At 32.8% G+C, this 13076-nt stretch overlaps 1 long non-coding RNA gene across 4 annotated transcripts; it reads left to right on the top strand.

Annotated features, from left to right (window-relative positions):
* Window positions 1-3812: 3812 nt before the first annotated feature.
* LOC114314466 (uncharacterized) lies at window positions 3813-12734 on the top strand. 4 transcript variants are annotated; one of them, XR_014365847.1, is made up of 8 exons: window positions 3813-4255; window positions 9956-10138; window positions 11089-11295; window positions 11378-11458; window positions 11554-11810; window positions 11909-11963; window positions 12194-12220; window positions 12267-12734. It is a non-coding gene; the product is annotated as an uncharacterized LOC114314466 (long non-coding RNA). The 4 variants fall into 4 exon arrangements; XR_014365844.1 differs by having other exon boundaries at window positions 12194-12734; XR_014365845.1 differs by lacking the exon at window positions 11909-11963 and having other exon boundaries at window positions 12194-12734.
* The last annotated feature ends 342 nt before the right edge of the window (window positions 12735-13076 follow it).

The following is a 13076-nucleotide window of genomic DNA, read 5'->3' as shown; positions in this document are numbered from 1 at the left end:
ATAATAGGAGGAACCAAAAAAAAATTTGGCGACTAAATCTTTAGTAGCTAATATAAGCAATGTTTTTCGTGACAAATATTTTTAGTCACTAAAAAGGTGATATTTAATTTTTTTCAATACTTTTGGCGACTGAAAAATTAGTCAGCATTGCATTATATTTGGCGACTAAAATAATTTTAGTTGCCAATTACCTTCTCCGACAATCCTTTAGCGACTACTCTTGCGACCAAAATATTTAGTCGCTAAAAATTTTTGGCGACTAAAAATTTTGTCGCCAAAAGTGTAAATTCTTGTAGTGGTGGGGTAAGCCCACTAATCAAATTTATTTGCTTCTTATATTTTTTCTTAATAATTTTTGCTTATTTTTTGAAAAGCAAAGGCAAAGGCAAAGTTAAAGGTAAAGGTAAAGGAAAATGAGAAGCTTAAAGGAAAATTTGACATAAATACTACTTAAAAAAAGGAATAAAAAATAAACAAGTGGTTTGGCTCTTTTCAAGTTCGTTTTGGAGCTTGTGTAAAGAAAATCATGGAGAAATGTGATACTTAGAAGCATGCATAATCGAAGTGTAATTTTTTTTACTACAAAGTTTGTGAAGATAGGCATGGTGCTTTTAATCCTTAATATTACTAATTTTCAAACTAAATTATGCATCCTTAAAAACAATACACTAGAAAAAAATTATGAAGGATCTTTTACAAAGATATATAAAATTTTCCAAATAGAAGAGAGAACTAAAGTTTAAAAAAGAACACAAATGATGAAAGAAGGAAATAAATTGAAACTTTATTTTAATTAAAATTGTGTATAAATTATGATCAAGTCAAATTTTTGTAGGATTGGGTTGAAAAAGCTATGGAGCTCAATAGGATAAATAAGACCACATTGCTCCAATGGAATTGTAATAAGGTATTTGTAATAACTCAACCCTCTCATATGCTTAAATCCCTCATTAGATGTGTGATTATATGTGTGCTTATATGTTTGATATGAAATTCCATGTTTTAATGTGTGAATTACATGTTTATGGAATTGTATCTGTCGGTTATTAGAGCATTTGTTGAAATTGCAACCTTTGGATTAAAATTGGAAGCCTCAGAGGCGCAATAACCAGAAATTGACTTTACAGTTATGATGAGCATGATTTTTAGGACATAATATGAAGTTTTGTAAAAATTTAATTCGTAATGATTTAATTGACTTCATTTGACTAATTTCCTAATTTAGTCCTATTTTGACTCAAAGCTTAAGAGGGATAGATATATCCACAAGAGCCTTAGGAGACTTAGACAAATACCATATAAAAATATTTCCTGGAGGAAATATAGAGGAGAAAGAAGAGAAGAAAGAGAGAGAATAAGAGGGATTCAACATAGGAGCTTGGAGATTGGGGAAATTGAAAGAAGATTCAAGGAATTAGCTCAAGGTAAGTGGAAATCACCTAGAATACCTCTCAATCTTCCTTCAATTGAGTGAAAGAAGACCTAAAATGAAGCTTTGGTACTCATGGAAATTAGGGTTTATGAGTTATGAACTTGATTGAACAAATCTCATGAAAGTGAACATGTAATTTTTACATTTTGTTTGATTTATGAGTTGATTCCTTCATTTTGAGTTTGATTTGAGTTGGATTCTAAGAAATTGCTATCTCATCTTATCTCTTGCATGCTTTGAGCTCATGTATATGTATATATATATGAAAAGATGAAAAGTTAAAGAAATGAAGGCAAAATGGAGATTAGGGTTTTATATGTCAATAAAAAGAAGTTGGGATCTATGTAAGCTTGAGTTTCCTATTTCTTGTGTTCATATGTTATGATTTTGAAGTGGTGTTGCTTGATTTGTGCCTTAGAAATGCCCTTAGTAAGCTTGAATTTGTTGGATTTTCGGACTGCACAAACAGAGCTAGAATCGCACATGCGGGGTTCATGGCTGCACGAGCGGAAAACAGGGGAGGCAAGGTTGGCTTTCTGAAATAAAAGCACATGCGGGAACTGAGGAAAAATTCTATTATTTTCTGTTACTCTTTTTGACTCTCTGAGTCGGTTAATGTATATATTTAATCCCTCCAAAAAGCTTAAAACTGATTAACAAGTGAACGAAATAGAAGAATGATGAAAGATAAGGAGCTAAGAAAAGAATGCATTGCTTATCAATTTATGTGTGTGATGTGTAAGTCACTCGTCGGAAGGAACCACTGCACAACCGGATCACTGTGAGTAATAGTAGTATAACGATATGTTATGTCTATATGTTAAGTTTATGTATTTTGACATGTTTTATACAATTGATGTTTTATTGGAGATTTTTGAACATTAGATCACAATGGTATATGAAATGGGCCCGAGGCTGTTTTGGAATGTGTTGATAAAAAGGACATACATGTATTGCATACATATTCTGCAAGACACATGCTTATTTATATGCCTTCACACATTATTATTATTCACTGAGCCTAGCTCATTCCGTATTCATATATGTTTTATAGGTGGTCAGCTTGGAGGCCAGCCCTAAGTCGGCTTCAAGTGTCTTTTGAAGACTTGTTTTGCTAAGCCTCAAACTTGGAGTCTTTTACCTCTTAAGGAGTCCCTTTAACACCACATTTTTGTTCTTGGTGGCTTTTGGTCAACATTGTATGATTTTGTAACTTCTGACTCTTTGTATATACACATGACTTGGACTTGTATTTCTATGAAGTGTACATGCGGACATCTATGTCCACAATTAGATGCGTAATGATCCTGGCATATATGGACTACTCAATGGATAGTCTATTATTTAATTGCTTCCGTTTTGGGCCCCGTTAGTGAATAAATTATTCTTTTGGAAATTTTGTTTTAAGGCCTAAGTACAGGCCGGTCATGACCTCAACTTTTAGGGGCAGGTTTGGGTCATGACAGTATCCTTAGTCCATATTGTTTCAATATCTATTTGTCGTATTGTTTCAATATGCTAATGTTATTGCTTTTTAAATATTAGATTGCTGTGCATGCTCCTCACTGGAAAAAATACACAGAAGTTGATACATGGACATTTCAGAATGTGATAGAGAACAAGTCTGAAGGCGTCCAAGTACTTCTTGTAAAAGAACAAGTTTGAAGACATTATATGACATACATTTTGTAAAGTTGACAAATATTTTGTAAAGTATATCATTGATGTTAACCACTTTTGTAAAGCTTCCTACTGATATGTACTTCAATGGATTTCTATTGTTTTTGTAAAGTCTCTTATCAATGTGAAAGATTGGACCTCATGGATGGTTATTGAGTGTGAACCATAAAGTGCCCTTAAAAATTCACTAAATTTAAGTGCAACAGTTTAATTTAGTATCTTTGCATATTTAGGTGGAAGTCACATATGCTTGGCATGGATTTTTGTGTAAATTTAGTGTCTATTGTGCAGAATGTTAGAGTTACATTGAAAATGAATAATTTATTAGTGGGTTGAAAGAGGAGTTGCCCTTAATTTTTATATACTTGACTTTAGTTCCACCCCTATTGGGTTGATCATGGTTATGAATTTTATATTTCTTGATTAAGAAAGACCAATGTATTTTGATGCACTATTTTCATGGTTTGTTTCTGAATTCATTTCTCGTTTCAGGACCTCTAACATTCCAACACAGCTGGTTGTGAAAGTAGTTTGGGTTTGTTGTATCATCCATAATATTCTAGTATCAATAATAGGGTGATGCTATGGTACATTTAGATGTACCATACATTTAGTTATGAACTTATATGATTTTATGTCATAACCAATATCATATTAGTCATAATTACTATCATATTAAGTCATAACTTAGTTATATTCAGTTACTTATTTATACCATATTATCTCATAACCAGATCATAACTAAATTACTTAAATAATTGATCTCTCAAATAGGCAACCGGCTACACCGGTTAGAAGGGGAAACAGAATTGAATCAGTGTGTTTGGCCCTCTTGTTGGCTCTTCTCCTCCCTTTTCTCTTCCGCCATAGCTGAAGCTTCCAAGGACCACCAGCCTCGTCGGCGATCCGGGCTTCAGCCATGTCGACATCTTCTTCGCAAGCTCTCACTCTCTGGACGTCTCCACCATGGGTTTGTTCTAGTTGTTCTTCATCAATCGCAACGATCTCTGTTCTTCATCGATCTCGAGGCTAATCGAACTCGAACTCAATCTCTCTCACTATTAGCTCCCATCTTGAGTTTGCAAATCGCAAATCCGAAATCGAGTTTGAATCAAATCAGATCTATCTTGCTCTTTATCTCAGGTACATTTTTCAAAAAATTAAAAAAATTCATGTATTGTCTTTCATATATTTTTTTCTTAGATTTCATTTGCTAATAAATGAAATATATATATATATATATATGGTGGTTGCAAAAAAAAAATTTGTTAGATTTCATTTGAGTTGTAAACTAGTTTATATTCAGATTTTGAAGCTCGTTTAGTGTACATTTTCCTGTGGTGCTGTAATCGAAAGTTATATTTGAATTGTTGTCCTCTTGATCTGATCAACAGTTGGATTTGATATGTTATACAGAGAGTTTTTGTAAGTAATTTTATTGTCTGATTGCTTTGCAATTGTTAGATTGGTGATTGATTGCTCTATTATATTGGATAAGATTCATAGAGAAAGCTCATCAGTTTGATTTTATTTGAATTAGAATGGAAGATGAAGAGTAAGGGGGTGGAAGAAAAAAGAAAACATTAATTGATTCAAGTTGAAACTTTGGCACAATGTTTTTCTGATCCAGTTAGAACTCAGAGCAAACCTAGTTTTCTTCATCTATAACCATGTATATAAAATATTAAAAGAAATTATAGCATGAAGTAATTAGTAGAGATAAATCATGTAGAATATCAATTCTTTTAAAAACTTTACCTACATTGAAGTTCTTTGTGGGAAAATTCCACGTAAATGGTAGATCCCAGTTGTAATTAAGTTCTAAAATATCAAATGCAGGTTTATCATTCATATATGATAATCGATACTATTTTAAATTAATTCTTGTTTTTTCTTTGAATGCAGAGACTAAAAGTAAAAAATAAAATAAGAATCTCGTTGTTAAAGTAAAGTTTAGAACTTGAAATTTTTATATTGAATGTACGTCTTCTTGAATTTGTATCAGAACTGAGTGCAGAGTTGTTTGTAACGATTAATTTATTTGATAGGAGCAATAATCTGCAGAGAATTAGTTTAGAATTTTAATTGACATGGTTGTAATCAGTTCAGAAAATACTCTTTTAAGTGGGCTACCTTGTTAGAGACTCTGTATTTACTATTTAGGTGCGCGGTAGTTGTGCAAATAATGGGAGCAATATCATGGCTGGTCTTGGCAGCATATTGTTTGCCATGATATGACCAAGTAGCTGATTACTGCAATGCATGTTATTACTAGAGAAAGGGACTTTGCAGTGACTATAGAAAGGCTACCTTTGTCTTGGGGATCACTAATTGGTTATTGTCATGACTTCTTTTGACTGCATTGTAGTGTAGTAGGTACTCCATTGTCCCAGCTTTGAATTACTACCTACGAGCAGTTCAAATGGCATGGCAGTTGTTGTTTCCTTACCTTTTTAAAAAAGTAAAAAATAAAAAATGATCGACGTTAGTTTTTTTTCTCAAAGATGAGCTTTTTAGAATTATATTTGAAATCTAATTTGAAACCTAATTTGAAACATTGATTGGTTATCTAATTAGAAATAGGAAAAGCAAATCTGACAAGATTGTTGCCTGTTAACAATAGCATCGTATTTGCAGCCAATAAAATAAAGTTAATAGCACCATATTTGCTAATAATGGGCATTTAGTACAACAATATTTTTATGTAGCTTTTTAACTTTGTGATTGTGATATTTGCTTTTTTCTTGAACTGCAGTATCATTCAAAGTGTTGAAGTTTGTAATGTGGATTGTGAATGTATATTTGATCCAATGCCGCCAAATTTTTTTGTTTTTGTTTTTGTTTTTTGCTGGAGGCATTCTTGAACTCTTGAGGATAAGATGTGATCATTATGGTTACCACTGCTGGCAAAGGATGCAATATCAGGATTGTCTTTCTTGGAGAAAGATGTTATTTTTGTAGTTTTTTGACAGAAAAAAAGATCCTTAGAATACATGGGGTATGTATATAATAAATATAAAATATCTATGTAGACTTTTATTTCTAGGCTTATTTGACAATTGGTTAGTTGAGTTATTACAATAAACATGTTTATATAAATGGTGGTGGTCACAATCATAGTTACCAAGAAACTAAGTTGGGGATGGAAAAGGCTTTTTTAGAACCACATTTCTGAGTTATGATCTCCAAAAGTATGGCCCTTTTGGTGCTGCGTGTTTTGACTTCTTTGACTAGGGTCAAACTTGGAAAAAACTCCTCTTTTGGGGGATGGGGGGCAGCTTTCTCAAACTTTGTAAAATCAAATTTTAGGATTGATTTATGCAAAATCTAGCAGGTAAGGGTCAAATTCCACGAGCTGTGGATCTCAAAACCAAGCCACAAGAAATAACAAAGTAAGGCTAAAATAAAATCTCAAAATCTTAAGTTTCAGTTCTTCAAAGACATCCTTAAAAAGAGTAATTACAACCCTATATATAAGTAGCCAAGGAAGTTACTTCCTTATGAAGTACTTTGGAATAGAAAAACTACAAAATAACAAGAAGTGGACTAGTGGTAGACATACAATGCAACCACTTCATAACAAGCTAGTGACACATGATGTTCATGCAAACATTCAATGGCAAGTGACATGGTTTTGCATGTAGCCACCTATTAACATGTGTCCTACATGCAACCATCGCACTAAGAAATGGGTGACGTGCTGCTTACAAACAACCACCTCAATAACAAGCTGTATACAAGAACATAATGCACCTCCTCATTAGTTTTAAATTTGTGATACTTCTGTTGATTTCTTCTCTCAAGTTATTGTCACTACAAAAAATTAAGGTTTTAGAAACCAAAATTTAGGGACAAAATTATTTTTTAGAGACCAAATAATTTTGTTGGAAAAGTGTCGTCATTATAATTTTAGCAACAAAAATTGGACATTAGTGATGAATTATTATCCTTTTGGGATCAAATTTTTTGTCTCAAAAAATAAATCATTTTGAGACCAAATTATTTTGTCCCTAAAAGTCTATTTATTAGTGACATTTTCAAAATTTTGTCGCTAAATGCCTTATTTTTTACTTTTCGGGACGACCTTTTAGCAACTATCCTCATGAAGATGGAAATTGGTCTTTAAATGTCTTTTACAACAAAATTTTCACTTTTAGAGACCAAAACATTTGGTCTCTAAAACTTTTATATGTTGTAGTGTGCCTACCATCTTTTGATTTTGCCATAGCTGATTCCACTTGTTCAAATGTTTGTTTTGGGTTCTTATGTTTGAATTCTGAATTTTTTTAAGACCTATAGGGAATTGAATATTTGAGGGCTTGCATTTTTTTTCTTTTGTTCTAAACTTGGCAAGTTGGTAAATGCATAGTACCTTTAGATTAAAAAATGTCTTCTCCAAGCAAGAGCTGCGTCATCACTACCTAAGGTACTAAATTTGTATCTTTTAATTTTTAATTTTTGCAAGGTGAGTTTTTATTTTATTTTTATTCTTTCTTATGTTCTTGGGTTTGATGATGGCAAATACCTGTTAGTTTATGTGATGCTGCATAGTTTGATGTTGGATATCCTATGAGTGGTGTTGCTTAGTCACATAAAATTGTGTATGTGGAATCATAGAGTATGATTACTGTTGCTTTGTTGCATAAATATTAGTTTGACATGACTTGGCTGTATTGATTGCCATATTCTCATGAGATCCATGGTTGGTCCTTGGAAAATTTACTTGTTCATGACTTATGCAATATATGATTTGGAAGGATTGCAATTCTTGATCTGGTCTTGATAGATAGCATTACCATTGCTTGATTTTGTTGGTAGTACGGGCTCGTTTGGTAAAGAATACCATTGTGGAATTGTGCACTCCCAAGGACAGCCCTACGATTTCCATTAGGCGTGTTTTTTTCACTTGGTTTGGTAAGATATTGTTGAGTAGCTTTTGAATTACTGTCTCATTTTCTCCATTGCTTCTACGGGACCTTTCAAGCTTAATGGTGTTCCTCTTAGACATGTAAATCAATCTTATTTGATTGATACTTCGACCAAGGTGGACATCTCTGGCGTCAATGTTGAAAAGCTATTTTTTTTTTTTTTTTTGGAACTGGACAATGTTGAAAAGTTTGATGACAAGTATTTTGCAAAGCAAGTCGAGAAGAAGAAAAAGAAGGCAAAAGGCGAGTTCTTTGAGGCAAAGAAAGACATTTGCTTATAATCCTTTACTAAAATTGTGAAAAATGCATTAAATTTTTGTTGTTTTTTTGGACTTATTTAGTTTAAATATTTTTTTGCACTTATTTGGCTTAGATTTGTTTGTTATTACATCAAGCTGCCTTCTTTAGTTAAATTCTTTGGCTTGTACTATATTTTAGAATCTTGGCAAACGGGGCCTCATAATTGTGTTGAATCTTTCAGTGCATATCTTCTGAAATGCTACGCTTTGGACAAAATATTGATTGTAATTTTTCTCATATTTCATAATCAAGGAGAAAAAAAAGTGGCGTTTTTTCAAAAAACGTCATTTAGAACGCCACTAAATGACGTCATGCGTTAGTTTGTGATGGAAATGGAAGCGGATGTAAAAGATTTTGCGGCATTTTAAAAAACACCGTCTAATAATTTTAATGACGGTTTTCAAACGTTGTAAAGCTATTGCGGCGGTCATATCAACGACGAAAATTTTAAACATTGTTGTAATATTTTACAGTGTTTTTCAGGCTTTTAGCGACATTTTAAAAAACACCACTAAAACTCAAATTTCTTGTAGTGTTTCTAATGATAACACAAAACAAAGGGAAGGGTTATGCTATAATACACATCTTTATTTTCATGTTATGACATATACATTTCAAATAGTGTATATCATATACACTTTTGATATGTATTTTATGATACATATTAGATATTCTGATAAATAACTAGAAATTGAGGAACATGGCAGTATTTCCTTCCAGTGGCATATGTGATGTAATATGTCCATTGACAAAAGAATCAAATTGGATATTTTTTTAATTCAGTGAATAAAACCTCAATCTAGTTATGCATCTATCGCTGCTTGTGCATGCATGCACTGTACAAATAGGAAAATGCATACTTGATTTTTTTTTTTTTTTTTTTTACACACAAACATCCTTGTTTTCGTTCTTTGGTTCTTGTGACTTGATAATTCTGTCAAGTCCTGTTGAAAATATATTGCAAACCAAATCTAGACTCATGAATGTGGCAGCAATTGTTGAATTAACGGCCAAATTAATGATGTAAATTAAATTCCAATCTGATTTGTTTCTTCTTCAATTGAATTCGGCTCAACTAAAGCTAGCCTATAGCCAATTCCTTTACAGTCCTACCTTGTGTGATCAAACAGTAATAATTTTTTCCTAGAAGATTTGATATTAGGAGCTAGTTAATTGTCACTACTCATATTATGAAATTTGTACCTCAAATGTTACATTGATGTGATGGTCTATAGAATATATTCATCTGCTTTAATAGCATTAGTTTTATAAAGAAAGTTATTTCAATTTTACTCAATGCTAAAAGGCAACTTTTGCCAATTTTTTTAAAGAGTGACTAACTTGTCCCTCTCATAGGATGAATTCAATTTCCTTATGATCTTGTCTAATGTGTTTTTTGGGCCACAGATTAATTTTCAATGATGGAAGGGTGAACATGATGAGCCTTCTGATTTATCAACAAAAAAAAATAATAAATGAATAAAATTTTATGGGCCTTCTTTGATGGGGAATTAAACCTCCAATTTAAATATGGTTTTTATTTTTAATATTAAATTAGAGATGGTCTCCTTTGTTGCATATTTTTACTAAATTTCAAGTGTCTTAAACCGTGCAGAGCAACTGAGGACCATGGGAAGCTAGCGACAATATACAAGTCGAAGAAGAGGAATGAGATGGTGGAAGAGGGATACTGGATTTTGGGCTCTGGAGACCAATGGAGCGATCTTTTGGGTTCATCAGTTTCCATCCGCTCGTTCAAGCTTCCAAATCCCATGTATTATATTCCCTAATTGGACAGGTTTCTATTAAGCTTTTCTAATCCCTTCTAGTCAAACAAATATTTGTACATTCGATTCATTGACTGAAGTTTGCAATTAATATATAAATTGTGCATAACTATACTTGATTTAAGTTTTTAATTAATACATAAATTGTGCATAATCTCTCTCTCTCTCTCTCTCTCTCTCTCTCTCTCTCTCTCTGGCAGTGGCTCATGCATGTATTCAATTTATCAATTGCTAGAAACTGGTCACTAGTTTCTAAATCAACATTTTGGGATATTATCGACGAAGTACATCAGCTTGGTCCACAGTTTGTCGCCCTATTAATTATGGAGGATTAGGCATTAAAACCTAATGATGCTTAACCAGCCCTACATGATGAAGTTGGGATGGCACTTATTGAGACATTCTGAATCTTTATGGGCTTTGATGTTTAAATCCAATTATTTCCCTAATGGCACTATCATTTCGGCTAAATCTAAACTTTACCAATCATGCTTCACTTAAACTTTTCTTACTCTTGGCAAATGTGGACAACTAGGAATAAAATGCTTCTTGAAAATCAACCTTTACACCTTCGCAAGATATCATATGCTGCTAAGTTTGCACTCTCTATTCTGATGAACACTTTTAAAGTACACACTCTCGGTTAACAAACTCGACACGAATGGTGCTTGTCAAGGTAACCCTGGTCGAGCAAGCATTGGTGGCATCTTCAGAGATAATACTGGTCACTGTATTTAAGCTTTCGAATATCCCATTGGTACAAGTAACAATACAGCTGAAATTTGGACTATTCAAGCTAACACCCAATGGTTAATTATTGAATCTAATTCATGGAAAACACTACACATCTTTGCAAGCGAAAAGCCAATAACTAAAAGATATGCCATGCTTTTATTTTTCAAGTCATTAAATCATATTCTTCATTGATGTTTGAACATATGTCCTACAATGTGCTTACCAGGAAATTAAAGAGGCGGATACAGATGAACATTATCGACCTAAATCTCCAATAAGAATCATCAATGTGACTCTAAAAGAGAAGGTTTGAAGGAGGTTTTATCAGTTTAAAGCTTCTTTTAATGGCATGGTTTCCCCATCTTAGATGCCAACGTGCTGATAATCACCAAGCAAGCAAGAGGTTTATGGAAAGTATAAATTTTTAGTCCAGGTATAAATTTCATTTTCTGCTTGTATGTAAAAGACTTGAATTTATTTTTGTCAAACTTTTTCACCAATGTGTGTTATTATAGGGTCGCAAGATGGGTCAATGTGAACCTCATAAGTTGAATTTCGGTTGTACGGATGGGATGGAAGACGATACGTACGAGCGGGTATGTGTTTCATGGTCCAGTACAATTTTTTGTGTGGTGTTCATTACATTATGTTTGAACTTATTAATGATATTTTGTTATTATGGTATTTTTAGGTGCCGCAAGGTCAATCCTATTATTTTCTGTGTATGGATGGGACACAAGAGAGCGCATTGCAAATGGTGGACAAAATTGGAAGCTCATCTTTCAGTGAATCAGGAATGGCGAATAGGTTTTGAACAGATTCAGAACAGGTTATATTTGATTCTGAATAGGTTTTGAACAGATTCAGAACAGATTATATTTGGTTTTGAACAGGTTTTGAACAGGTTCTGAAGAGGTTAATTTCAGATTTTGAACAGATTCTGAACAGGTTAATTTCAGATTTTGTATTTCAGATTCTGAACATGTTAATCTGGTTTTGAATAGGTTTTGAACAGGTTCTGAACAGGTTAATGTGGTTTTGAACAGGTTTTGAACAGGTTCTGAAGAGGTTAATTTCATATTTTGAACAGATTCTGAACAGGTTAATTTCAGATTTTGTATTTCAGATTATGAACATGTTAATCTGGTTTTGAATAGGTTTTGAATAGGTTCTGAACAGGTTAATGTGGTTTTGAACAGGTTCTGAAGAGGTTAATTTCAGATTTTGAATAGATTTTGAACAGGTTAATTTCAGATTTTTGAATTTCAGATTGTGAACAGGTTAATCTGATTTTCAGATTCAGATTCTGAAGAGGTTAATCTGAATTTCAGATTCAGTCAATTTGTGTAGAATGACAGGTTCAGAAGCAGAATCACAGGTTGATTGTTTGAAGCAGAATGACAGGTTCAGCAGAATGAAGTTCAGAATGATGCAGTCCATAATAAAACACTCCAGAATTGAAGCTCAGAATGATGCAGTCCAGAATTTAAGAATGATGCAGTCCAGAATGAAGCAGCATGGCTATGCACTATTGAAGCAGCATTGAGCAGTCCAAAATGAAGCATTTGGCAATAATATGTAATCTGTTGCTGGATATATGTAATCTTTTGCTGGATAATATGTAATTTTTTGGAGTTGTTATAGATTATGAATGTCTAAGTAGCATGGTAAGAGATTACATATTATTAGTAACATTTGGCTGTAAGTAGCATAGATTATGAATGTCTAAGTAGCATGGTAAGAGTTAAATTGAGGTCAATATGATGATTGTTGAACAGAGGTTATAGAAATAAATTTAATGGAATTGAGTTTTGCAGTGTTGTCCATCGAAGCTGAAGCTTAAGAAATAAATTTTATTTTGGGTTTCAAGTACCTATATCCTTCTGTTTTCTATTAAATGTTTTAATGATTTCATGAATGAAGATGATGGTGAGTTGAATTCAACAATTGTTAGCAGTTATTTATTAGATTAATTAATAATATGGACATTCTTGGGGAAAAAATGATAGTTTGGGTACTAACATGGTGATTCTCCTGCCTTTTTTCTAATAAATTCTTTTACAGGATATGACAAACATAACACTCATGAACCTCCCCACCTTTCCACTTTACTGCCAAACCTTGTCACCACACCACTTTTCCTTAAAAAAGTAATGTTAGAAAGCAGCCAACAAGCTCTAATAATAACACCTGAAACAAAACCTTAAAAGAAGC

Source organism: Camellia sinensis, chromosome 4, assembly GCF_055761805.1.
Source record: "Camellia sinensis isolate YWXY chromosome 4, ASM5576180v1, whole genome shotgun sequence".
NCBI lineage: Eukaryota > Viridiplantae > Streptophyta > Magnoliopsida > Ericales > Theaceae > Camellia > Camellia sinensis.
This window is presented reverse-complemented; position numbering and strand designations above follow the sequence as displayed.